Here is a 26,466-nt window from a genome sequence, read left to right on the forward strand (position 1 = left end):
GTTGCATGAATATCACACCACAACTCCTTTGGTGCAGGATATTTGAATCCAAGTTCAACTAATAATTAACGCATCCGGACTAAATCACAAGTAGCTTGAGCAATACTTTGTATTATGATTCTGCACTAGAATCTAGCCACAACACTTTGCTTCTTACTTTTCCAAGATACTAGATTTCCTCCCACAAAGGTGCAGTAACCCGATGTAGACCTTCTATCTGTAGGAGACCCAGCCTAATCAGCATCCGAAAATGCTTCCACCCTTATGTGGCCATGATCCCTATAGAAGAGATCACGACCCGGAGCTTTCTTCAAGTGTCTCAAAATTTTGATTACATCATACCAATGTAGCGAAGACATAGACTAACTTACAATACTTATAGCAAATGAAATATCTAGTCGAGTGACAATCAAATACTTTAATTTTACAACAAACCTTCGATACCTTTCTGGATCATCTAACAGCTCATTGTCCTTTGCCATCAATTTCGATCTAGGTTCCATTGGTGTATCTAGTGGTTTAGCTCCTAGCATACCCGTCTCTGTAAGCAAATTCAAAACATGCTTGCATTGTGAGATATGAATACCTTTCTTCGCCTATGCACTTTGACCAAAAAAATGTCTTAGTCGTCCCAAATTGTTTGTTTGAAACTGCTATTGTAAATACAAGTTCAACTCATCAATCCCTATAGAATCATCTCTAATTATGACAATATCATCCACATAAACTATAAGAAATATCTGACCAACTCTAGAGACACGGGAAAACATAGAATGATCTTCACTACATCTAAATAGTCCAAACTAAAGCACCACCTCAATAAACCTCCCAAACCAAGCTTTGGGAGATTGCTTCAAACCATATAAAGATTTCTTCAAATGGCGGACATGACCATACTCATCCTAAGCAATAACCCCAAGTGGTTGCTCCATATACACCTCTTAATATAAATCACCATGAAGAAAGACATTTTTAATGTCAAGCTAAAAAAGATGCCAACAAGCAGAAACAGCTAAAGAAAGTGAAAGGCGGAGAAAGGTCGTCTTAGCCACTAGAGAGAAAGTATCACCATAATCGACCCCATAAACTTGTGCATTATCTTTAGTAACCAATCTGGCCTTGAGGTGAGCAAGAGAATCATCAAGATTAACCTTGACAGTAAACATCCATTTATATCCAATAGCGGTCTTCCCCTCTGGTAGAGGAATAAGATTCCAAGTCTAGTTTTGGTCCAGTGCCAATAGTTCTTCCTTCATATTCGTCCTTTAGCTTGGACTAGATAATGCTTTAGCAACATTTTAGAAATTGGATATATATATAGTGGTGACCAAACTAGCACGAAAAGAGGCGGATAGACCGTAATAAGAGATAAATTGTGCCATAGGGTGCTGGGTCCAACTACGAACTCCAATGTGCTATGGGGATATCAAGTTCAGTGTGTAACAAGCTTACCTCAAACTCAAAAGACGAAGAAGTCGGTATGTGATAGGCTTACCTTCGACTCGGAAGATGAAAGAGGCAGAGGTACGGGCTCCACATCTTGACGAGGCATCTATTGTATACATGCTGGATTGGTAGAGGAGTTGGTGGAGAGTCCAAAGTGGATTTCACACTAACATATGTAAAGGAATCATCATCCACTATAGGAAACTCCATTGGCTCATCAGAATAAACAACAGACTAAAAAATGAAAACATCTATATTGGTAAAATACTTATGCAAAGAAGGACCGTAACAACGGTAACCTTTTTGCGTATGAGAATACCCCACAAAAATGCATTTAAGAGACCTACGATCTAGTTTATAAAGCCTTGTATGATGGTCGCAAATATAGCAAACACAACCAAATATACGAGGTGGTAAATGAAATAAATATACATAAGGAAAAAGAAGAGAGTGTGGAGTTGCACCCTAAAAAATAGGGGACGAGATGCGGTTCAAAAGATAACATGCAGTCATAACAGCTTAAGTCAAAAGAATTTGTTCATCTTCATTTCAATCATTAATAATCGAGCAACTTCTAACAAGCGACGGTTTTGCCATTTGGCGACGCCATTTTGTTGTGGTGTATCTGAATAGGTAGATTGATGAAGGACGCTCCGTTGGGTCATGAACTTAGAAAAAAGATAAGAAAAATATTTGTTGGCATTACCACTTGAAAGAATATGATAGGAACTGAAAATTGAGTATGTATTTCGTTATCAAATGCACAAAACATGAAAAATAACTTAGAATGACTTTTCATCAGATATAGTCAAGTGACTATTGAACAATTTTCTACAAAAGAAACAAAGTACTTGAAACCCAACTCAGAAAAGATAATACATGGAACCCATAAATCAGAATGAACCAACACAAACGGCTGTGAAGCCTGTTCAATGTCATCGGTGCTCTGTACGCTTCAAGCCTTGACCAAGTGCAAATCCTTAAAGTCCAAAATTTCAAATTGAAATGACGTCTTCGAGTGATCGAGCATAAGTATACGAGAGGGTGAGGGAATCTGTGTGAGAGAATGAGTGAGCAAACGCAAGATCATAAGACAAATTGACGACTCCCAAGTGTATTACGATGAATACATGAGACCCCGGAGGGAACTTCCCCAAATTGCATAAATGGAAGATGAAGAAATATAGACCCGCAAACAATGTAATTTTGCCTCTAAATCCCACGCAGCTTGTTGAGGTGGATATATTGCCGACCCGGAAATGCGTCGTCGGATAACTAATGGTAACTATGGACGGAGGGTTAGCAAGGGCCATATTTGGGGTGCCGGTCAAAGTTGGTGTTTTCTTTTTATACGAAATAAAGTTTGGGCCATAATTGGGACTATACCTCAAGTTTATGCTTTTTTATAGGATATGCTCACTAGAAGTTCTAAAACTTATCACGAAAGACAATTGAGTCCTAAAACTTGCAAAAAAATACATTTGAGTCCTAAAACTTGTCAAATTGGTGCAATCGAGTCTTTTCGTTAATTTTATCCAATTTGTCTAACAAAAAACACTCGACGTGATTTTTTTTAAATATTTTCTCCGACGTGGCTAAAAGAACATCGTTTTGATCCAAAACTTATTTTAACTATATATGTTAGTTTAAATATAAAATAAGGTAAACAAACAAATATATATATAACAAAACAGAATCAAAAGCATAACCATGCACCCATTTAATATTTTCTCTCTCCTATATGGTGATGACGTGGCTAAAATGACGTCGTTTTGGTCTAAAACTTATTTCTAGTATACACTTATTTAAATTAATTTAAAAAATAAGGTAAATTAAAAAAAATGCAGAAGCGGATGCAGAACTAGCGGCCAAATTTCAATATTTTTTTATTTACCTTATTTTGTAAATTCATTTAAACATATTCAAAATCGGTCTTGGACGACTTTTTGGTCATGTCATTGCCACATAGGAGGGAGAAAATATTTAAAAAATCACGTCAATATTTTTCGTTAGCCAAATTGAACAGAGTTAACAGAATGACTCAATTACACTAATTTGCCAAGTTTTAGTACTCGATTGCACTTTTTGTAAATTTTAGGATTTAATTGCACTTTCTTGGTAATTTTTAAAACTTCTAGTTAACATATTTTTTTTTGGTCAAATAGTCAACATATTCCTCTTTATTTATTTATGTATAGAATTGGCGCCTCGTTGACCGGCATCTTCTTCCCCCGAATATCCCCAAACCACATGACCCTTTCATCACACGGTTTATATTCATTTCGACCCACATGCATGTGAGGGACGACGGTATTTGTGAAGGGTGTCAATGGTTCAATTCAGTTATTTGAATAACCGAACCGAACCGAACCATTAAGGAATATGCCTGAACTAAACCAAAACCCATTCGAACCGAACCGAACCGAACCGAACCGAAAAACCAGTTAGTTCGGTTTGGTTTTTGATTTTTTTTATTTTTGCTCTTACTCCATATCTAACCCTTCACAACCTATTTGCTATTAAAATTCAAGTGAATAATGTAGAGTTATTAATTAATTACTGAATATTTCATGGATGTGAATGCCAATCAGATTTCTCTAAGTCCCAGAATACTCCTCGGTATACAAAGTTCTATTTCTTGACAAACCGGGCTCCGAATAGAAGAAAACGGTCCTGTGGGTCGGTCCAAATTCAACGTTGAAGCTACCATTTTGAGCTTGTCCATAGGGAATCCAGAAAAACAGGCTATACTTTACAATAATAACCAAAAAGTTCCTCAGCTTTTCTTCAAGATGACCTATGACAAAGTACTGGGTATTTGCTTTGGCCGGCCATTTCCGAGTCAGCTGATGCTCATTGGCGGGATGAATCCTAGAAAGAATGGTGCACTAAAAAAGTCGAACATTGGAATTTTCTGATGCAACTTGGACATATAAAAACATTGCTTCATTTGAACTGGGATTATAATGTTTTAGGGATGTGAATGCCAATCAGATTTCTCCAAGTCCCGAATACTCCTCAAGTATCACCAATGAAAAAATAAAAAGCAAAAACAGAATCTACATGTGATAATACCAAATGCAAGAAAGTGCTCGGGTTCACCTTGCAGCATGTGTAACTAAATCCTTATGCTACTTCGACATCCCTCTCATACAATATGTGTCCAAAAGTTCTTGCAAAATATACCACTGTATAAGTTAAGATTGACAAATAGGAGAGAAACTATTTGACATTAAGACCAAAAGAATCCAAAATTAAGCTGCCACTAACACTTTCACTGTACTTGCACAAGTATGACAAGAAAATGCATTAATCCCATTCCAAATCCTCACCGTAAGTTCATGCTCATGTCATATTTGATGCAATCTTCAATCACTGCAGCCACAAGAGATGAAGAACCAAGTCTGAAGATGAAAATGCTTGCCAATTCTTATGCAGAGCTAAGATGTTCTCCTTCCGGCAAAACTTCACCGTAAGTTTTGAAATGATCTGTCTTTACACCTCAAATTTTCTATTCAACCAATGAGAACTTTATGATAACCAAATTTATGGGGATCACAATAGAACTCACAATGATCTAATTGTATGAAGATCAAAGCAAGAATGAAACAAGTCAAAATTACCCACCATAATAAGTTTTGCTTACAATAGAATGACCACCCAAAAAAGCGGTCAGCTATTTAGCAATACGATATAACCTGGGCAAAAAAGAAAACCGGCATGTCAAGGCTTTTCGGAATCACAATAACCACCCGGAAAAACAACGTATGTAAGACCTATCTTCGACCAATACTTGTGACCAATTACTTAGGAATCACAGAATGCACCATAACAATAGGCAGAGGAAAAAACAGAGGAGAGAGGAACCTACAATGGGATAGAGACTACTCGGTAAAGGTGGGCGATTAAAATGGCGGCCGCTAAACAGAACACTTCGATTGCGACACACGGCGAAGGTACAAGAAGTCATAGAACAAAAACAGCAATTAGAACAGAAGAGAGAAGCTAATAGTCATTACCCTATTCATCAATCGTCAAGAGAAATCAATTTTCAGGTAAGCTCCATGGTCGTAGTTGACAAATCTGCATTAAATTCACAATGAAAATGAGAATTATAATATCTATTGAAATATTGAAAGGTACAAAAATTCCACAGTAATTTCTCACCCGAATCAAAATTTTCTAGTTCCGCTAAGTCCTTGATTGAAATTGAAAGTGGTGCGGATCGTAACTAATCTTGAGTACATACAAAAGCCTCCACCATGCTTGGGGTCAAGGAGCTACGAAACACGTCAAGTACACGACCTCCTATGCTGAATGCAAACTCTGATGCTACAGTAGAAACGGGCATTGCCAAAATATCTCAAGCAATGGAAGAGAGGATAGGATATCTTGAAGACTTGACTTTCCACCAAGTTTAAGATATCAAAATCAGCACTATAACGTTCACGATCTTCTTCCAAATACTTATCTTATTAAGATTTTTTTTTTTAAATATTGTTGTCCCGTTTCGCTAAGATGCACTTCAATCAAAATGTCCGCACCAACCACTGGAGACTTTACCACACTCGTTGTTCTTGTACCCTTCAACCTCAAGTTGCTTTGGGGGCATACACCAGTGTGATATTGCTAAAAAAAGAAGTTTAGAGATGTTGTTACATTATCTCTTAAAGTTTCTGCCCGATTGCTTTCATAAAAATGATTAATCAACCATTTCACATACTCCCACTTATGTCGAGGGTCCAGTATGCAAGCAATGAACAGAGATAGGTTGATGTTGTTCACATTGCCAAAATACTTAAAGTTTCCGCCCGATTGCTTTCATACAAGCGCTCAACCCCTATCCATTTTTTTATACCCCTCTCTCACAATCAAGCACAATATATGTGCTCAACATCTCATGTGGAGTAACTCACCATCCAAGAGAAGAGAGTTCCAATGGATGAGTTTCTTTTTCAAGTATTGAAATCCCAAGTTATTAGAGCTTGCATTATCCACGGTGATAGAAAAAATATTTTTAATCCCCCAACCAATCAAACATTTCTCCACCACTTTTCCTATAATCTCACCCGAATGTCTCGGAATTTGAGAAAATTTCAAAATTCTTTTTTGCAACTTCCATTCAGTGTCTACAAAATGTGTGATGAGACATATATAACTCAAGTTTTGACACGAGATCCATGTGTCGGTTGTAAGGCATACTCCTGGAGATGTATCAGAAAAATATGTTTTTAATTTGTTTCTTTGCTCCAAGAATAAGTCATAACAAGCTTGCCTCAAGGTGTTTCTTGAGGGGATTAAAAACTTCGGTTGGATTCCCCTCACGAATTTTCGAAATGCCTCATTTTCTACAAACTTGAGAGGCAATTCAGCAATAGTGAACATGGTGGCTAGGTCTTTTCGACTTACATCTTGGTTGAATTTCCATGGACCAGCTGAACTACCTAACCCAACAAGTTGACCCAATGCATCTTTTTGCCTTTTCTCCATGTGCCCATAAGGATATTGCTTACATCTCTTTAAATGGTTAAGCATTGCAGTTGTCCCATGCTTAAAAACAATAGGAGCCTCACAATATACACATTTAGCTTTACCTTGGCCATCATCTATCACTTTAAAGTGATCCCACGCATCGGATCTCGTCGACCTCCTTTTATCTCGTGCCGTAGCTTCACTCATTGAATCCATCTATAAAAAAAAAAGTAAAAAATTACATAAGAATCTTGTAAATGACAAAATAAATGCTAACAAGAATCGCATAAGTCCCACTAGAGCAAACGAGATTGAGCACTCTAAGATAAGAATCTGACATAGTGAGATAAAAGAAAAATGGCAAAATCGATGCACTTATTTACTCTTGATAGCATCCAATTATCAACAGAATAACCAATCCAAATTGAGAACACCAAAAACAACTGAAACTACAAGTAAACCAATCCAACACAGTAGCATCTATAGGATCCACACAAGAAAGCTTCCCATTACACTGCACTAGAATCTTACAAGGTATTGTGATTGACCACATGCAGTCTTTTCAAAAATTCTTCACAATAAGAGAACTACACCAACAAGCCACATTTCCACTTTCTCGGGTTGCACGGACATCATATCTAAACCCGACAAAACACATTGGAGCTTCAACCAGCAAAATCCTTGAAATTAGATTTTGTGGAGCCCATCCACTTAACATAATCTCTCATCATTCTCGGGACAAGAAGATCGTTAAAATCGACCACCCAAGTAAAAACCACTACCAGACAGCCAAATCATCCAACACGACTTCAACTCCTCCAATATGCAAACTAACTTAAAAACTACACATCCTTGGAATTCGTCTTGTCGTATCTGATTCCAATAGGCACGAGTTTGAAAAAGCAGAGAGTAGATTATCATATTTGCCCAACCCCCAGAAAATTTGAAAAAGAAAATAAACCCATATGGCCGGACCCCTAACAAATTTGAAAAAGAAAATAAACCCAAAAGGCCAAACCCGTGCCCACCTTTTTCCCTATCTGAGACTTTGTTTCGTAGACCGGAACTCTTCTCTGTGGCCAAAGCAGAGGGACATGAACTCTCCCTCTCCGCACGGTATCGTCAAGCTTGTCTCGTGGTGGAACCCGAATTGTTCCTCGGCTTGTTGGAACAGGCTCTGGAAGTCGGGTCTGATCAAGAAATCGATGGGAACAACGTGCTCGCTCAATACGTGTCCGATCAAAGAGTAAATCAGATCAAAGAGTAAATCAAAAGGCCAAACCCGTGCCCACCTTTTTCCCTATCTGAGACTTTGTTTCGTAGACCGGAACTCTTCTCTGTGGCCAAAGCAGAGGGACATGAACTCTCCCTCTCTGCACGGTATCGTCAAGCTTGTCCCGTGGTGGAACCCGAATTGTTCCTCGGCTTGTTGGAACAGGCTCTGGAAGTCGGGTCTGATCAAGAAATCGATGGGAACAACGTGCCTGCTCAATACGTGTCCGATCAAAGAGTAAATCAAACCAAAGAGAGCGAATCCACGGCCACAAGGAGGAAACCCCAAAGCCTACCTGATGGTGAAGGACCACAAGATGGGCCGAAAGGCAACTAGCTAAAAAAACCCTAGAAAATCGCTGAGAAACGAGAGGTGGCTTCGAATTCCTATAGATTAGACGAAGCTGGAGAATCGGAGACTGGAGAGCTAAGAAACGAAAGGCGCCGAACGAGAGAGACAAAGCATACGATGGAGTGGAGAGTCAGAGGCCGAAGAGCAGAAGCGGGTTTTAGAGTTTTGCGTGATCGAACCCCGAATAACTTTATATTTAAGCAGTTCAGTCCAATTAACGGAACTGAATCGAAAAAAACTTAACTGATAAAAAAAAAATTGTAGCTCTTTTTAGTATTCGAATTGAGAACCGAATCGAACTGAAAATTCATGAAAATTCAGTTCAATTCGGTTAAATTCAGTTATTAGTTCAGTTCTGACACCCTTAGTATTTGCACGGCTGTTGCATGCACGATGAGTGGAGGATGGGAATGATTGCTTACTGTGAGCTACTGAGCTGTGAGTTGCCATACTCATGAAGGCCCCTTTAGCACGATGAAACAGACAAAGCCTCACCTCGTTCCATATCCTGTCGCAAGTTTCTTGTCAGAAAAATGCTACCTTCGTCGACAACACGTATCTTTCCCGTTTCTCTTTATTTGATCTTAACTCTTGGTTAGGAGAGAGGGAGAGAGAGGAATGTCCATCTTCTAGCACTAGAAAAGCATTTCTTTTTAGGTTTGCTAGGTGCTAATGGACATCGATAAGGGTGGCTTAGTCAAGGTGACGTGTACATATTTTTATTGACAAAACATTCTAGTGAAGTTATAGAAAATCACATGTTGACTTCTGAATAATGCCTCCCGAAAGCCACAGTATATAGGGATAGCAAATTTCCTTGTCCTAATCCAACTTTTGTAATGAACGTAGCAATGGTTGCATCTTGGGAGGGAACGGCTCTCTTCCCCTCACTCTGTACTAATGCGCGAAGCAAGTGATCGAACAATAAAATAGGTAAAAAAAATATTGGACACGAGATTTACGTGCTTTGATCGTAGAGACCTATGTCCACAGAAAGAGAAGTAAGGAATTCCACTATAGATCAAGCGATACAATGGAGATTATAACCCACGAGTGTTTAGCTTCGGAATTTCTTATGAAATAATCTCTCAATCTTAATAAGGAATTCACTAATTTTACTCACAAAATTTAATTGGCTTCAAATGTAAGGGCCTGCATGATAACTATTCTTATTCTTTGATTCTGATTCTGGGAACAAAAAAAGATGAAAATCGTGTTTAGTTACGCAAATAAATTTGATTCTGATTCTGTTCCCATAATCATTTTTAGAGCAAAATCCAGAATAAAAAAAAAATTGGTTCTGGAAAAAGAAACACTTTTGAGAATCACAAAACAAAATAAAGTCTCACATCTCTCACTTTTCCTTTTCGGTTCTCTCGTCACTTTTCCCTTAACCTAATAAAAATAAAAAAATTCAAAAAAAAATTGGAAATTTTTTAAAAAATGACAAAAAATTTAGAAAATCCCTAAAAATAGAATAAGCTTAAATTAGGCTAGTTTGACCTCATTTTCATAAATTTGGGCCTAAATTTCTTAGATTTCATATATTTCACTCTTCCGCAAAAAATGTTATAGAAGATGATGGCATCTAACATGTGAATGATAATATATATACTCGTAGTCGTGTGTCATAAAATGTAAACATTTGCATGTGAAGCTAAAGCTAAACACCCACTTGTATTTAGGGCAGAAGCTGCAAAATGATAGTGAAGGACTTGTATTTCGTATCAATGGGGATAATTTATTTATTTTTTCTTTGTCGGTGGATAATTTGATTATTCGGCTGCTATGTTTGTATGTATTTTGGACAACGCAACATTTAAAGAAAAAAAAGAGTTCTTGATATGAGAACTGTCCCATGCTTCAATCAAACTTCAAACGTAATGTATTAAAACTTGTGTTTCATTTATGACATGCTAAAAAAATATTGTATTTTAAATTATTTCAATGTGCATTGGAAATTAGTGTTCAATTTAGGATGAAATTTTACAAAGTAACTACATAGTTATTTGACTTAAATGAAAAAAATTAGAAAGAGAAACAGTTTTTTGAAACAGAAATTTTGTGCAGTTATCAAAGGCGTTTTTATTCCAAGAACAGAATGGTTACCATACGCCGCCTAATTCACTAGCAAAAACTCCTCTTTGATTCTCTTCACAAAGAACATCTACTTCTCATTTATAGGCAAAGGTTTAATCCAAAATATGAAACCATCAATTAGGAAACCTATTCAAAATAAGAAACCTATATGAATTAGGAAACTTTCCTTTTGGACTCAAATTCGAGACATATCTCCAACATCTGCAATCTCTCTTCTTCCAGAAAAGGAACTAAATCGTCTTGCTTTCATTATTAATTCTTTCCGCTGATGTTTAACCTTCTAAACGCAATCTTAGAGTGAGGAAAGACAGCATCGTGCCTGAGAATCGTTACTACTGTTATGGTATATCGATTCCAAATAATGAACAACTTACTGTAAAACCTGAGGAAATCCTGATATTGCCTTCCTAGGAACATAAAAGTCACAACCTTCTCTGTGTCTCCGATTTGTAAGTTCATACACAAAGAAGTGTAGATGCAAACACCATCCCGTTGTTCCACACTACTTATAATCTGTCAGCCTGTGTGGCTTTATATTGAGGCTGAGTGATATCATTCGAGAAGCTAAGAAAAAGGATGGGTGGGTTTGATGATCACAAGCCTATCATGTCCTTGTTTGGTGTGCAGTTTACTTATGCAGCTCTTGCTCTGTTCGCTAGAGCTTATTTTTTACAAGGGTTGAGCCTTGGAGTCTTTGTTGTGCATAGACAAGCCACGGCTACAGTTTTCATTTCACCTGTTGCCTTCTTGTGGAGGTATTGAACTCTTCTATTGGACTCTCTCTCTCTGGTCTCAATGTCAATTTTTTGCAGGAGGTCTCATAGGACTTCGTTGGGACGGTAGAGTCTCTCTTTGATATTCTTGGCATCTCACATTGGGTAAGTTTCCCTAAGAAGTTTGTGTTTTTCACCTTGAAGATCGTACGATTCATGAGAATGGACACTTGCAGCGTAGCAATCCATCAAAACATTTACTTTGAGGGTATGTACTTAGCCTCATCATCGATGACTAGTGCAATGAATAATCTTGTCCCTGCAACCACATTTCTGATGGCATCCGCTCTTGGGTTCCTAACTGTGTTCCGTTTATTCTTGAGGAATTCAAATAAGCAGACTATCGGAAATAATTACCCTCATACAATCCCCATAAATAAATTCGAAACTAATTAAACACCAATGACCTGAATTAAGCTAATGAAGAACAAACAGAGGTTTTCTTGAGCTCAAAGAAATCAAATCAATGACTGACATCTAATGAAGAATCACACACCTGAAAGAAGTACTTCGAAACTCAAATGTGGCTACTAGGAACATAAGTTTTGATGTTGGAATTCTAACCACTGACATTATGCATTTCTGTGTTGCTTTAAAACTTGAGAATGGAGAAGATTAATGTCAGAAGTCTAAGGAGCATTGCCAAGATATTGGGCACGACAGTCTGTGTCGGCGGAGCAATTGTTATGGCATTGCTCAGGGACGAAAGCTTTTAAATGAAGAGTTCCATCTACATGCGAGGACTATTTTTGCTGCTGAAGATGACAGTTGGTTGCTGGGTTGCGTATTTCTCATTGCAAGCGCTTGCTGCTGGTCGATTTGGGTCATTCTGCAGGTATTGAACTGTAATCCGTCAAAACTTGCATCACACCATTAGGGTCACTGAAGCAGCCAATAATTTTCTAATCAAGGCCCAATGTCGGCAAGCCATCCTGACCATCTATCTCTATCGGCTTGGACGAGTTTTATATCCACAATTCAATGTGCAGTCATTACTTTATTCCTATAACAGGATCCTGAAGCATGGAAGATCCATTCCAAGCTCAGAATAACTGCTATTCTGTATGCTGTAAGTAACTACATCAAAGCTGCTCATCTCAACAAGAGATACCATATGAAAGTTGTCATAATTGGAACTATTCATGCGAATTAGTGAAGTTCGACGTTCTATTTTCTTTGTTTGGCTCGTTGTGAATAGGGAATTGTAGGATCTTCTTTCTTTGTCCAGTCGTGGTGCATTTCCCAAATGGGCCCTATCATATCGGCGATGTTCAGCCCTCTGAGCACTGTAATAGTAACCATTATGGCTGCTATATTTCTGCACAAAGAAATATATACTGGAAGGTAGGGTCTTCGTTCCTATCTTGGACAGTCAGTCCTGTGTAGGAATAATTTTGCCTATTAAGATTAACTTACGTTTCCATAGATTGAACTTAATACTTCGATCTTGAATTTTCAGTTTGAAGTAGAAATGATGTTTTTCAAGAAATTGACATACTCTATTCTACTGCAGCTTGGGAGGTGCAATTGGGGTAGTGGCTGGTTTATATTTAGTGCTGTGGGGTAAAGCTATGGACATTGAGATCAATGAAGAGACAGAGCCCAAGCTTCAAATTGATTGTGCTAGCACTGAAACACCATCTGCCGATGAGTCGTTAGTGGAAAAGCGGTCAAGTTGTAAATGTGATTTATCGGAACCTCTGTTATCAGATAAAATAGCTTAAGAAACAAGCCCCGTCTAGATCGACAAATTTTGCGAATTTCCCTTATGTGTTTGAATAGCACAAAGTGTACTTCCTTTCATTATCATTTTAACATTTAGGACGCCAGATATTGCTTTTACCAACTATTGAAATGCAAGCAGGAGAAGGAAACTGATTCAGTATAGGTTCGTGATTGAAGGGATAAAAACACGAACCACGAACTTTTGAATGGGTGTCGAACAACAGTAAAATCGCATTGGCTATTTCTTGACTAACAAGAGTTCAGTGTAAAACAAGACAATTCAAAAACTGTGCTACACTACTGAATCAACAAGAAAATCAGTGATTAACCTTGAACCAGTAAATATTGAAAGATCAGCCCTGTGCCCTGGCTCTGCCAATGTGGTAAGTACTAAGTAGTCACCTTTGAGCCCAAATTTTCTTATTGCAAATGGTAACCCCACAAATGCAAAAGAGCTCTGTCCAAAGATGTCAAGTGCAATTTCTGAAACACTGATGAGGCAAAGTGTACCAGCATCGAACTCATCAGATATATAGTGATTAAAAACAACAAGATGTTATTCAGAGATTCCAAAAACTGTGTTGTCTCATCTATGTTCTCACCCACCAAGCAGCCCAATTATCTTTAAGAGCAAAACAATTCTTTGAGTTTAATTAGCCAGTATTGAATTCGCATTCGAAGTAACCAGTGGACCAGTTTGACAGGAAAATGCTGATGCAATGTTCTCCAACCATACTCAAGAGGCTGACTCATGAATTCTATGTCTTTGGTTACGCCCACCTTCCCTGTAAGGTTGTGGCTTATGAAATGAAATTTCAATTTTCAGAAACCTGAAACTAGCACCTTAGGATTAATTCGCCATGAAAGTCTTGGATGAACTAATACAACTTAATTTCCAAATTTGCTCTCGAAGTACTGGTTTCTTCACATTCCGCGTAGGTTTTGCTGTTTTTATACTAATAAATTGCATTTTATGGGTAAATTGGAAGTCTTAATGCCCATCGAAACTATTTTGAATGGTTCTAATTGTGTTCTATGGACTCATGAAATATCAAGCTTCTTGAAAGGACACCAGCTCTGGCGTTTTACGTTAGTTTGGCCTCAATTGCACCTTCACGATAAGTTTTTGGACTTATGATGAATTTATTACGTTCTCTAATTGAGGGTTTAAAGTAAACCTTGTTTCAAATAAAGGGTTGAAGTGGCTATGTCAGTCTCAATTGACATCACCGGCTGATCAAAGGCATTTCCGTGCTTTGCTTTTTTGCTCTTTTTTTTCCTTTTTCTGTTTTTAAACTCAAAAATTTTTAAAAAGATAAATTTAAAAAATAAAACACACAAAAAGACAAATCAGGCCCTCCTTCGCCCGTATATTTTTTCTTATTTTCTTATTATTTAATCTAGAGATATGTTCACTAGAGATCCCAAAACTTGTTAAGAAAATACAATTGAGTCCTAAAACTTGTCTAATTGGTGCAATCGAGTCTTTCTGTTAACTCCGTCTAATTTGGTTAACAAAATGCTGATGTGGCTTTTCTTTAATATTTTATCTCTCCTACGCGGTGATGACTTGATTAAAACGACGTCGTTTTGATTCAAATCTTATTTTTAATTTAATGTTTATTTAAATTAATTTTAGAAAAAAAAAAATAGAACCAACGGCGAGGGCTGCAACAACCTCCTAGAAGAGCCGGCGATGATGGGGAAGTGGTCGGCACGAATCGGTGGGGGTCGCCGGGCCCCAGACCGGAGTCACCAATCATTGGTCATGATGCTCTCCACCGCATGTTTGCCCTTAGTCCTTGAGGTTTCGGTATACAAGTCTATGGACCGACATCCGGTGAAACATAAGCTACAGTTTCCATCCATCTCGGACGTTGAAACTAGATTAGGGAAAGTTCTGTGACAAAATATATAATTAAGAAAATAGTTCGAGATAATCTTTCGTAATAGTGTCGGTTTAATATGAAGCTAAATTCTGGTGCCAACTCACTTGATAATTTTGAATCTACCGGTGGAGTCTATTCATGGTACGCGCTATTTTTTTATAGGAAAGACATTGTAAGACTGATCTAATTTCGTTAACCCGGTGATATCGATGTGATACGCAAAGATTGCATAGACTAAATGAGAATCGCCGACTTTGGTTATGATCTATTTCCTTAACACGTGCCATTACCACATCGTTTGCTTATTACATACGATTGATGGAAAAATTATTTGGTGGACATATCATAGAAGCTCAAAGGAGGAAGCTTAAAAACTAACGATGGTGCAGAGATTGTGCGGGGATAATTGTCCAAAGGTCTTAAATCTTTTGTATACTAGTCAATTTAGTCCTAAATCTTTCAATTGTGTCAGTTTAGTCCCTAAATATTTTGACGATTTGCCAATTTAGTCTTAAACCTTTCAAATGTGTTAGTTTAGTCCTAAATTATCTTTTGCAAATTTGGCATTTTAGTCCTAAACCTATTATTTGGATAATTGAAATTAAAGGATTAAATTTGCAAATCGTCAAAAGGTTTAGGACTATATTGACACAATTGAAAGTTTTAAAACTAAATTGTCCATTGTATAAGAGGTTTAGGACTTTTTGGATAATTTTTCCAATTATACGAGAACCCTTTTCTTTAGAAGAAGATCCACCATGGATCAGTAAATTCTTAATTCTTGAAGGATTAGCCCTACTGAAAATGCATACCAAATCAGAATGATATAGTCATAAAACTTTTTACTATCGTTGTGAAATCCAATTCCTTTATATGATCCCTGTAATCTAACGTAGCGGGATCGACACAAAAAGAAATCCACGTTCGTCACTCATTGACTGGGATCTTCTTTTCGGTAATCCCCCAAATATCCCAAACCACATCACTGATTCATCTCACTGTTGCGTGTATGCTGAGGGAGGATGACAATAATTGCTTACAGTGAGCCGTGAGTTGCCAAATCGCGCCGCTTCAAAACAATGAAATAGACAAAGCCTAACCTTATTAGATCTTATATTTGTTAGACACACAAAAATGATAAACATTGGGTTATTATCGACGAGTATCAGACTTGGTCAATGAGAGCAGAGTTCGTTCGACAATTTACAGAACAATCGACAAATGTGAAAATTGTCGGAGAAAAGTCCTAAAGCTATTGCATTTTAGCCAATTCAGTCTTAAACCATTCAATTTTAGAATTGAGTCATAAACATTTTCATGTTTTGCCAATTGAGTCAATTCCGAAAATTTTAACCGAAAATAGACAACGTGAACGTTGGCCATCCTACATGATACGACCGGCGTCGACATGGACAATTTATATAATTCTTATAAAAATTTTATAATTTTTTTTATAATTTTTTCTTTCTTCTTTTTTTTTCTTTTTTTTCCTCCCAATCTCAGTGAGGGTCACTGCAACACACACCGATCACAAGTGAGGGGGCCTTTAGGCCCTCATTGGTTGCGGGCGAAGGATGAAGCCCTCGTCCGGACACGGGGAGGGCCGCGAAGCCCTTGCACAATGGTAGACGAGTGTCGCCGGCCCTCATTTGGGTCGGCAAGGATAGATAGGCCCTCATCGAACTTGGTAGTAAAAAAAGGAAAAGAAAGAAAAATAAATAAAAAAGAAAAGAAAAGAAGAAAATTTAAAAATGTAAAAAAAAAATTACTGACGTAAACATTGATCGTCCCACTTGGCACTATTTGGCAAAACATGAGAATGCTTCTGACTATATTAGAATTTGAAAGGTTTAAGACTGAATCGGCCAAAGTGCAATAGGTTTAAAACTTTTTCAAAAAATTTCCCATCAACAACTTGAAGGAAATCGATTTCTTGCCAAGGAAGTCATCGACAACCTCGTGAAAGTTATCGACGACGACCTTCATTGAGGGAAGGTTGATTGACAAAATTATCAATAGTGAGCAATCTGCATAAAATATAACCGGTGGGTGGTTATGTCTATTGTCACTAATTTAAGGTTTTTTAATAACTTTGCATGGATAAGTGTTGACCATGTAATTTCTTCTAACCACCGACAGGTTTACGAATTATTTCTTTATTCAAGTTCAGTAGTGTTATAAATACCCAAAGGGCTTAGATAAAATTGTCTCCAATTTTCGTACCTTCAATTTCTTGCCATTTACTTACTTGTTCAAAATCAATAAAGTATACTTCACAACCTTTGTCAATTTATGTCAATTCTTCCATATTCTTGAAAATATCTTTTTGGTACACTTGTGACACAATTTGTTGATTCGAGGAGACTATGGTGGCAAGTGCCAAAAATTAACAAGAATCTGACAATAATGTTGGCAACAAGAAACCATCACCACAAACTCCGTGCATTCTAATAGTTCTGTCGCACGGAGAACGGCTGGAGATAAGCGACATGAGGAAATTGATATTCCGATGCATCATACCGATGAGATATTGAGGAGGTCGCACAAAATCCTACCATGGTGCCAACATAAGAATCTTCGAAAAGCAGCATAGTGACATAGCCAACTACATAGTGAGTCATATGTCTGATGTGATCCAAGCCGATCATCGTCAATGCTGTGAATGACGCCCTCTCAGCCAGGATCATTCAATGGGCACGTTTCTAGTCTTTATCATTTTATTGATGCCAACAATGTTAGATAGAATAGTCAACGTTTTATGAATCTTCTAATCAATGTCACAATAATGGGGATAATCATGCTAATGTTGATCAAAATAATCAAATTGGTAACAATAATTTGGTAAATCAAGCTAGTTGATAGGCTGGTCAATGGTACAGCCCAATGTAAAAATTATGGGGATAATCAGGCTAATGTTGGTCAAAATGACGAAATTGGTAACAATAATGTGGCAAATTAAAATAATTGATAGATCTGTCAACTATCAAATGTTGAAAATGTAAGGCTAGTGGCTCCATTGGTACTACCCAATGTGAACATTTGTATTAAGGCATAACATGCCGATTAATGTAAATAATATAGCAAGACCAGCATCACCGTCTGGAGGGCAAAATGGCCAACCAAATCCGCACTTGAAGAAGATGTTCGACAATAATTGTGATTAGACAAGGGTGTTATCATACTTGTTTCTAGGAAACTACATCTCAAATGTGTCGATAATCAGCCTTTTCCAAGATATTCAAAGTACCTTACTTGACGAAGATGAACAATCAACCATTGAACACATTATTTGATTTATAGACTAGTACGGGGAAGCTGGAACACATAAGTTTTTAATACTTACGTTATTTCCTTTGTCTTTGTCAAAATTTACTTTTATGCAATCCACTAATATACCACCTAATTTAGTGTGTAATTGGGCAGAGATGAAAAAACAATTTCATTCTAAGTTTTCTAGACTGCTATGCGAAGTATCGATCGTTGATTTAGCTAGACTTTAACAGTATATTAGTGAGTGGATCAATTAGTTTAGTAGTCACTTTTTTTCGGTCAAATTATTACTCACTTTAAAAAGTTAGAAACGGATGCCTCACTTCGTTATTAAATAAATAATTCATGAATCTGGTTTGTGATGGATTGAAATTCAATCTTAGAAAAAAGTAACGAAAGCCAAAACGTTGCAGGTATATTTCAATTGGCGATGAGAGCATCTAAATATGAGCAACTATTAAAAGACAAAGATAAAACGTCACATATCTACTTTGCACATCACGTGTGGCTCTAATTGAAAATTATGAGTGAGAATATAAATCTGACCCCAATGAAAATATTGAAATATATGTGGTAAAAAAAATGATGTTGGACAAGCCTTAGTTTGTTAAAGGTTGCTAAAAAAAATAGGAAAATAATAATGGCTAGGGCTAAAGACACTCAAGTTTACTCATTCAATATTAACAAACTTGATGAAATCTCCGTCTTACTTTTGCAATTAGCTTATTAGTCGAAGGCCACACATTTTCAATGAAGAAGATTTAGTAAACAGAAAATATTGCAAGAGGCACCATTCATGGAGCCAAAATGGAATTAATTGTATTATTTTCAAGAAAACATATGAGGAAGCAATTCAACAGCAAAAAATCAAATTTGCCGATGGTAAGGGGGCATACGATAAATCTTGATTGTCTAATTTAAAAGAATCGATTGATCCATGAATCCTTTGATTCCTATAAAAGAGGACATATGTTGATACTTAAAAATATTCAACTTTTGATTATTATCGACAAGAATGAGACTTAGTCGATGAGTGCAAGAGTTTGGTCAACAATGAGCAAAGCAATTAGCAACTCACCAAGGAAGTCATCAACAACATCATGAAAGTTGTTGACAAGAGCCTTCGTGGAGGCTTGAGGTTAATCGACAAAGAGCAGTCGCCATAAAATATTACCCCCACGTAGTCATGTCTATTGCCACTAATTTAGGATTTCTAGTAACTTTTTGGGAATCGGCGTCAATTAATAATGGGAGACCGTGTAATTTCTTGTAACCATGATAGAGTCAAATTCAGTAACCATTTTATGTAACTATCAATAGAGTATAAATATCTCGGGCATAACCTTTGTAAAGACCCTTGAATAAATCATAGAACTCAATGTTCTTCCGCAAATTTATCTTTATCTTTACTTTCTTCTAGCACTGGAAAAGCATTTCTTTTTAGGTTTTTCAGGTGCTAAATTAAAGGGGGTAAGTACAGTACAAGTGCCATAACTTTTGTACGGCAATCACTTGAGTGCCACAACTTTTTTTTCGATCACCTAAGTACCATAACTTTTAAATATGGACCACTTAAGTGCCATTGGCGATTTGGGTCACCGGAAAATCCTACGTGGCATTAAAATAATGTAAATCCAACCTACGTGGATCGCCGGAAAGCTGAATCAGCAAATAAAATGGAAACGACGTCGTATCCTTCAGGTTGAACGAGACAAATCAATTGCTTCAACAATTGGGGCAAAATCACTTGAACCCTAACCCTACCGAGATCTTTCAACAAATGGGGGAAAATCAAATTCTTGCAAAAGAAATTCAGAACCCTAACCCTATCAAGCCGAACTCAACAAAATCGAAATCTTCAAATTGCCCAAAATCAAATCGTCAAAGTCGCGATGGGAAGTAGAAGCACGGCAAGTGGCTCTCGAGTGTACAAGCAAAGCCAGGATGCAGCTCTACACTTTTGCTATTGTGGGCTGCGAAGTCCAACAAGAACGGCTTGGACGAGAGATAATCCTGGGAGAAGATTCCATGGATGCGCCAATTATAGTGCAGACTTCAATTGTGGATATTTTAAGTCCCTAATCTCTATTTTGCTGATCTATCAAGTTTTTCGATGTCTTTAGCGTTAACATGTTTTGGATTTAGGGTTTGTTTGCTCGATTTTGAGGGGATATGTTACCGTGTTTTACCCTGCTAATGCAACAAGCATAAATGAAATTGTGTACTGACTTTCTTGTAGGTGGGTTGACTCGAAATTCTCAAACCGAACAACGGAGGTTATCTTGGAGCTACTTCAAAAACAAGATGAAAGTCGACATGTATTGACAAATGAGTTAGACGATGGGGACTCAATAGAAGCAGAGATAAAGGGTCTGCAATATTTGCTGAACCATCGGAAGAAGGAATTTTCAAAGATGAAAAATCAAAGAGATATTTATCGAATGATTGTTATGGTGTTGTTGTTGGTGGGTTTGTTCTGGTTTATGGGCATATGTAACCCTACTAAAGAGAAGGTTTTTTTGAGTCTACCATAGTTGAGGAACAATTATATGATGATGTCGTATATGAACGTGATATTGTTCTTGTGCCAAGAATTGTTGTTACAATTCTGTGAGTTTTGAGGATACCGACATGAATGCAATGGTGCAAATGCAATGTCAAAATGATGTGCAGCAAGATTAGAAGCATCGTCCTCAGTTTTTTTGTAAAGGTATTCGAGATGGAATGAGCTCCAACAAGCCATTGAATGATCATTTGAATGCCATAGATTTAGTTAAATCGACCACTTAGGTTAGTAAACTTTCACAAAGTGGCCACTTAAGTACCATATCTTTTTAAAAGTGGTCACTTAGGTTCCTCAATTTTCGAAAAGTGACCACTTAAGTTCCTCAATTTTTGAAAAATGGTCACTTAAGTTCCTCAATTTTTAAAAAGTGATCACTTAGGTTCACTTTTTTTTATATTGCTGCTACACCCGTATCAACTGTAAAATACTATTTATCTTGATATAACAAGCCAATCCAACTACAAATACTATTGCACCATTACATAATCATTGCTACTCAATGGTACCGCATATTCTTATATCATCAACAACAATAATAGCCAACCAAGTTCAATTACATAATATTATTGCTAAACACACCAGCAAAAAATGCAACAGATTGTTGCTAAACACATGTTCCAAACCAAAATGCAACATATTGCTGCCCAGCCAAAATGCAGCAATATCACAACTTAACCACATTGCTGCATAACATACATCAAATCAAGTTGCAGCATCAAACACAATTCTAGCAACTTCAAATTTCTAAAAGAAACATCAACAGCAGACATCATTTCAAATCCTCCCATCAATCAAGCTGAACAACTTCATCACTTCCTTTTTTTCTCTTCAAAAGGCTTCACTTGATGCATGATCCTAGCACTCTTCCGAATTGGAATTATATTCACACGCTGCATTGCCATCTCCTTTTCCACTGTTTATCTTTTGGAGGAGCCACCTCACTTGGATGTTCGGGTACATTTATATTGTCTCCCGTTGAACTCACCGTTTGTGTTGGCACTGTTGCAGCAGGTTGTGCATTGACATTTGCAAGATCATTTGACTAACATGGAACTAAGCTTGGGGCGGGAGCTTCATTTGCAACTGCCTTTTTTTACCCTTTGTTTTGGAGGTGGCATTGATTGTTTTTTTTTCGCTTGTGCTCGAGCAACCATTGGTTGGTTTATCAATGCCTCTTCTTGGCTTCTTTGTATCGGTGCGATCGATTCTTGAGTTGGTCCTCCTTCGGAGATCAAGACCTCTGAATTTCTTGAGTTAGTCATGCCAAGATTCATATCTGTCAACCCATGTCTTGTCCTTTTTGCAATTGCACCATCTGTAAGTTGTGATGCACAAGTTTGAGGAACATTTTCAGCCGGTCTCCTTTTAACCCGCGAAAAGGCGTAAAGCAATGAAGTTAATGGCTCAAGGATTTATAGTCAAAATCAAAGACAATAACAAACAGCTTACCGAATATTTCCTCCTCAGTTGTACACTATTGGACTGAGTTTGCCCTGGAATTGGAACCGCATGGCTGCTTGTGTCGCCCTGTGGTGCCCCTACAATAGTTTCACAAATGTCTTCAGCCGGTCTCCTTCTAACCTGAAAAAAGAGAGAAAGCAATGAAGTCATTGCTCCAAGGATTTACAGTAAAAATAAAGGACAATAATAAACAGCTTACCAGATATTTCTTCATCTGCTGTACACTTGTGGACTGAGTTGGGTCTAGAGTTGGAACCGCATGGCTGCTTGTGTTGTCCTATGATGCTCCCGCATAATTGGCTTGTGTTGTCTCCGATTGTTGTTGTTGGTGGTGCTGTTTCTTAGCTCGACAACTAGCCTTATTGTGTCCTTCTCCATGGCAAAATGAGCATCGAATTATTCTACCAGTCCCGCTCATTTTGTTACCACTTTTCTCAATTTCCTCCAATCTCCTTTTCTTTTTAGGCCTGCCAATTTGCTTCTTCAATGGTAGAGGTTTTGGGGGTTGATGGTTTGTTTCCTCCCGGAATTTGCTACTCCTCAGTAGCTGCATCATGAACCGATATGCAGCCGGATACTAATTTTTCTTATAACAATCATCAACATAATCCTCCGCATTGAGGTTCTTCAGCTGAATGGCACATATAGCATGTGAACATGGTATTCCAGTCAATTGCAATGCTCGGCAAGAGCATTTTTTCCTCTCCAAGTGGACAACATAATTGTCACAATTATTCTTAATCTTGAAGCCATTGTCCCCATTCCAAATCGGCTCGCAAAACCTATTACCCCTTACACTCTCATCCAATTTCTTTACAATTCTAGGCCCACATTGTGTAGGCCATTTTGTACATCCATCTCTCTGCCTATGTAGCCTAGTCATGACCATCACTCTGATGTCTTCCAACATACTAATTATTGATTTGCACCTGGCTCCTATAATCGTGCCATTGAATGCCTCACAAAGATTGTTATCAACGATGTCGCACTTGAATTCTTCGCTAAAAAAGGCCTTACACCAATGTTTTGCTTCAGTGCGGAACAAGGCTTCAAAGGCTTCAGCAGACAACTTATAAAGGGCTTGCTTGTGAGCTCTAAAGTCTGCCATGTTAGTGCTTTTTGCAATCAACCAAAATTGCTTCTGTAGCTCATCGTCTCTATACTTCTTCGCCCAATTTGCAATTATGTGCCGAGCACACATTCCGTGCTCAGCATATTTCATCAATTCAGCTATAGCTGGAATAAGCCCCTAGAAAACCAGCAAACATTAATAACATACATAAAATGAGTATCATTAGAAAGACAACAGTTAAATCACAGTGTCTCACCTTTTGTTGATCGCTCATAAATGCCCAACCACTTCCGTCGGTTATGTCAAGATCAGCCATTAGATTTTTCAAAAACCAAGACCAAGTGTCCTTGTTCTCCGACTTCACAACAGCCCAAGCTATTGGAAACATTTGGTTGTTTCCATCTCTTCCAATTGCTGTCAATATATCTCCTTTGCATAAACCCTTCAAAAAACAACCATCTAACCCAATCACTCTTCCGCAGCCAGCTAAAAACCCTCTTCTTCATGCCTCAAAACATATGTACATCCTGTGAAATCGTGTCTCATGCTCATCTAGTGACGGCTCCTCAACCTCGACATGAACTCTACTCGGTGGATTTTGAAACCGACACTCCCTAGCATAGTTCCAAATCTGTGCATACTCTTGCTTGTACATGCCTATCAATTCACCCATCACCTTGTGCTTAGCTCTTTTGCACTGATTTCTAGACACGTTCACACCTACTTCCTCTCTGACTAGTTGCTTCAATCGAGTATTGTTTAGCTCTGGCATGGCCTTAATGGTATTGAAAAAGTGCTTGGCCAACCACACACTTGTCACTCTATTATTACGAAAATCGATACCACGCTTATGCTCTTCCTGGAGTGATCGGATTTGAAATGAGCCAGTTCTTCTATCCAATGCAGCATATATCATCCATGGACAATTATCTTATGCACACTTCACCCTAATATAGTTCTTCGTATTTCTAATGAACTTCAGATTCCTCTGTTGAGTGATTGAATACTTTATGATAGTCTCTCTCAATTGTTTTGCATTATCAAATCTCATTGATAAGCAAAACAAATGGCTTGTAAAATTTGAATCGTAAGAAGGATACTTACTTGACATTTTCCCACTTTGAAGCGCACCATCTTCATTGTCGTCTAAGCTGTCGCAATGATTCTCACTACTTTCCTCATTTTCTGTATCATCAGCATCATTGACAGCAATTCCATCTTCCCCGCCCGCAGAAGTACCCTCATCAACTACCCCAACTTGTCCTTCTTTCCTTTGTCGAAATGCTCTTACTTCTTCTCTTGCTTGTGCAATGTCTACATCATCACCATCACTTGGGCATTGTGTATGCAACAGTATTTCCTCATCTTCATCACTGGACAATGCAACTTCCCAAGAGCTCACATTTATTTGAGTCGATTCTTCAGCTACTGTGTCTTCATCATCAGATATGCCACCAATTCTTTCAAGTTACCGACACGGCTCTAACACGCGAGCTATATGGAAAGCCCGATTGTCCTCTGCTTGTAGACTTTTTTCTAAAACAGATGCATCCCCATCTTGGGTTTCCACATGAGCTTCCAAAATTGCTTCCTCACCTACATTGCCATCAACATACACAGACACCTCTTGACCATGAAGAAAATAGTAAACAACATCCCTAACACCACTATCATCATGCAAGCATCTCATTCCATCCTTCAGACTTTGACCAGGTATTGCATAATATAGCTTAGTAATTTTGCATCGCAACTGTTGCACTATATCCTTCTTAAACTCTTTATAAGACAGTCGACTCACACCGATGAGGACAAAAGCCACATCTCCACCGACATATTTAGTCTCATTATCTCCAATTACAAACTTCCTATCGTAGAAAACTTTGACCGGCGCAATCGTATCGCCCATGGTAACACTGTTGATTCGGAAAATAATTATTTCTATAACATACATCACAATGCAAGCTATGTTGACACTGCATGAAAGATAAAATATATTTTTTATATAACAAGGACCACAACACAAACATGCAATATAAAAGAAATAATTTTTATAGCATTCTCTATCATCTGCTAACAATTTTGCTAGCCTTTGCAGCCAATTACAATCAGTTTTTTCCCCATCACAGGGACCACAACAACAGAAATCTTTAATAATGCAGTTATAAAAAAACAATCTTCTTTTATAATGGGGACCACAATCCTCGACACTGCACAAAAGAAAGAATAATTTTTTCCATGACAAACAAGGACCACAACAAAGCAAAGACACGACAACTTCAGCACTCGATCCCCACTACCCCATCACATTCAGTAAACAACAATCTCGTTGTCGGCCAATGGACACAAAACGACATAAGGTACAACTCAGAAAATGAAACTCACCTTTATACTATGCCAGCGATACCCTAATTTTTCCCTCCAACGGATCGCCTTTCTCGCCTTTTCTTTCGCTTTCACTCACCGTCAATAACGCCAAAATGAATAAACATGTGTGTCGTTTATTAATCACTTCACACAAACAAAAAATCACTTACCTTTGCTTGTGTCGACCCCGGTTCGTCACGAGACAAGCACTTCCTCTGCCTTTAGAGACTCCGACATGAATCACAAGAATGGAGTAGGAACTTCGATCGATTTGCTTGAGATACTAAAGATTGATGAAGATCGGAGCCCTAATTTGATTTAGCGAGCATCGACTCTATCGGACAAAAATCGATTTGCGAGAGGGAAGGTTTGGAGCCCTAATTTTCCTCGAGCCAATTTTGATCGTTCTCTCTCTCGATCTTGAAGGCAGGTTGAAGAGTTGATCGTGCGGCATCATTTTCTCTTTAAGAGGGACACGCTGGAGAAGAATTTGCACGGTGGACTTGTAACTCTTTTTTTAATTTCCACGTCACAATAAAACATTAAGTAAAAAGTCCACGTAGGATGTTTTGCCGGAGATGGCACTCAAGTGATCCCTTTTGCTCCGATTTGGTACTTAGGTGATCGAAAAAAAAGTTGTAGCACTCAAGTGATCGCCGTACAAAAGTTATGGCACTTGTACCGTACTTACCCCTAAATTAAAG

General features: G+C 37.8%; 1 pseudogene; it reads left to right on the forward strand.

The window, feature by feature from the left end:
- Positions 1-11,047: 11,047 nt before the first annotated feature.
- LOC115744490 lies at positions 11,048-13,157 on the forward strand (annotated as a pseudogene).
- Positions 13,158-26,466: the final 13,309 nt, after the last annotated feature.

This window comes from Rhodamnia argentea, chromosome 4 (genome assembly GCF_020921035.1).
Source record: "Rhodamnia argentea isolate NSW1041297 chromosome 4, ASM2092103v1, whole genome shotgun sequence".
NCBI classification, from domain to species: Eukaryota; Viridiplantae; Streptophyta; class Magnoliopsida; order Myrtales; family Myrtaceae; genus Rhodamnia; species Rhodamnia argentea.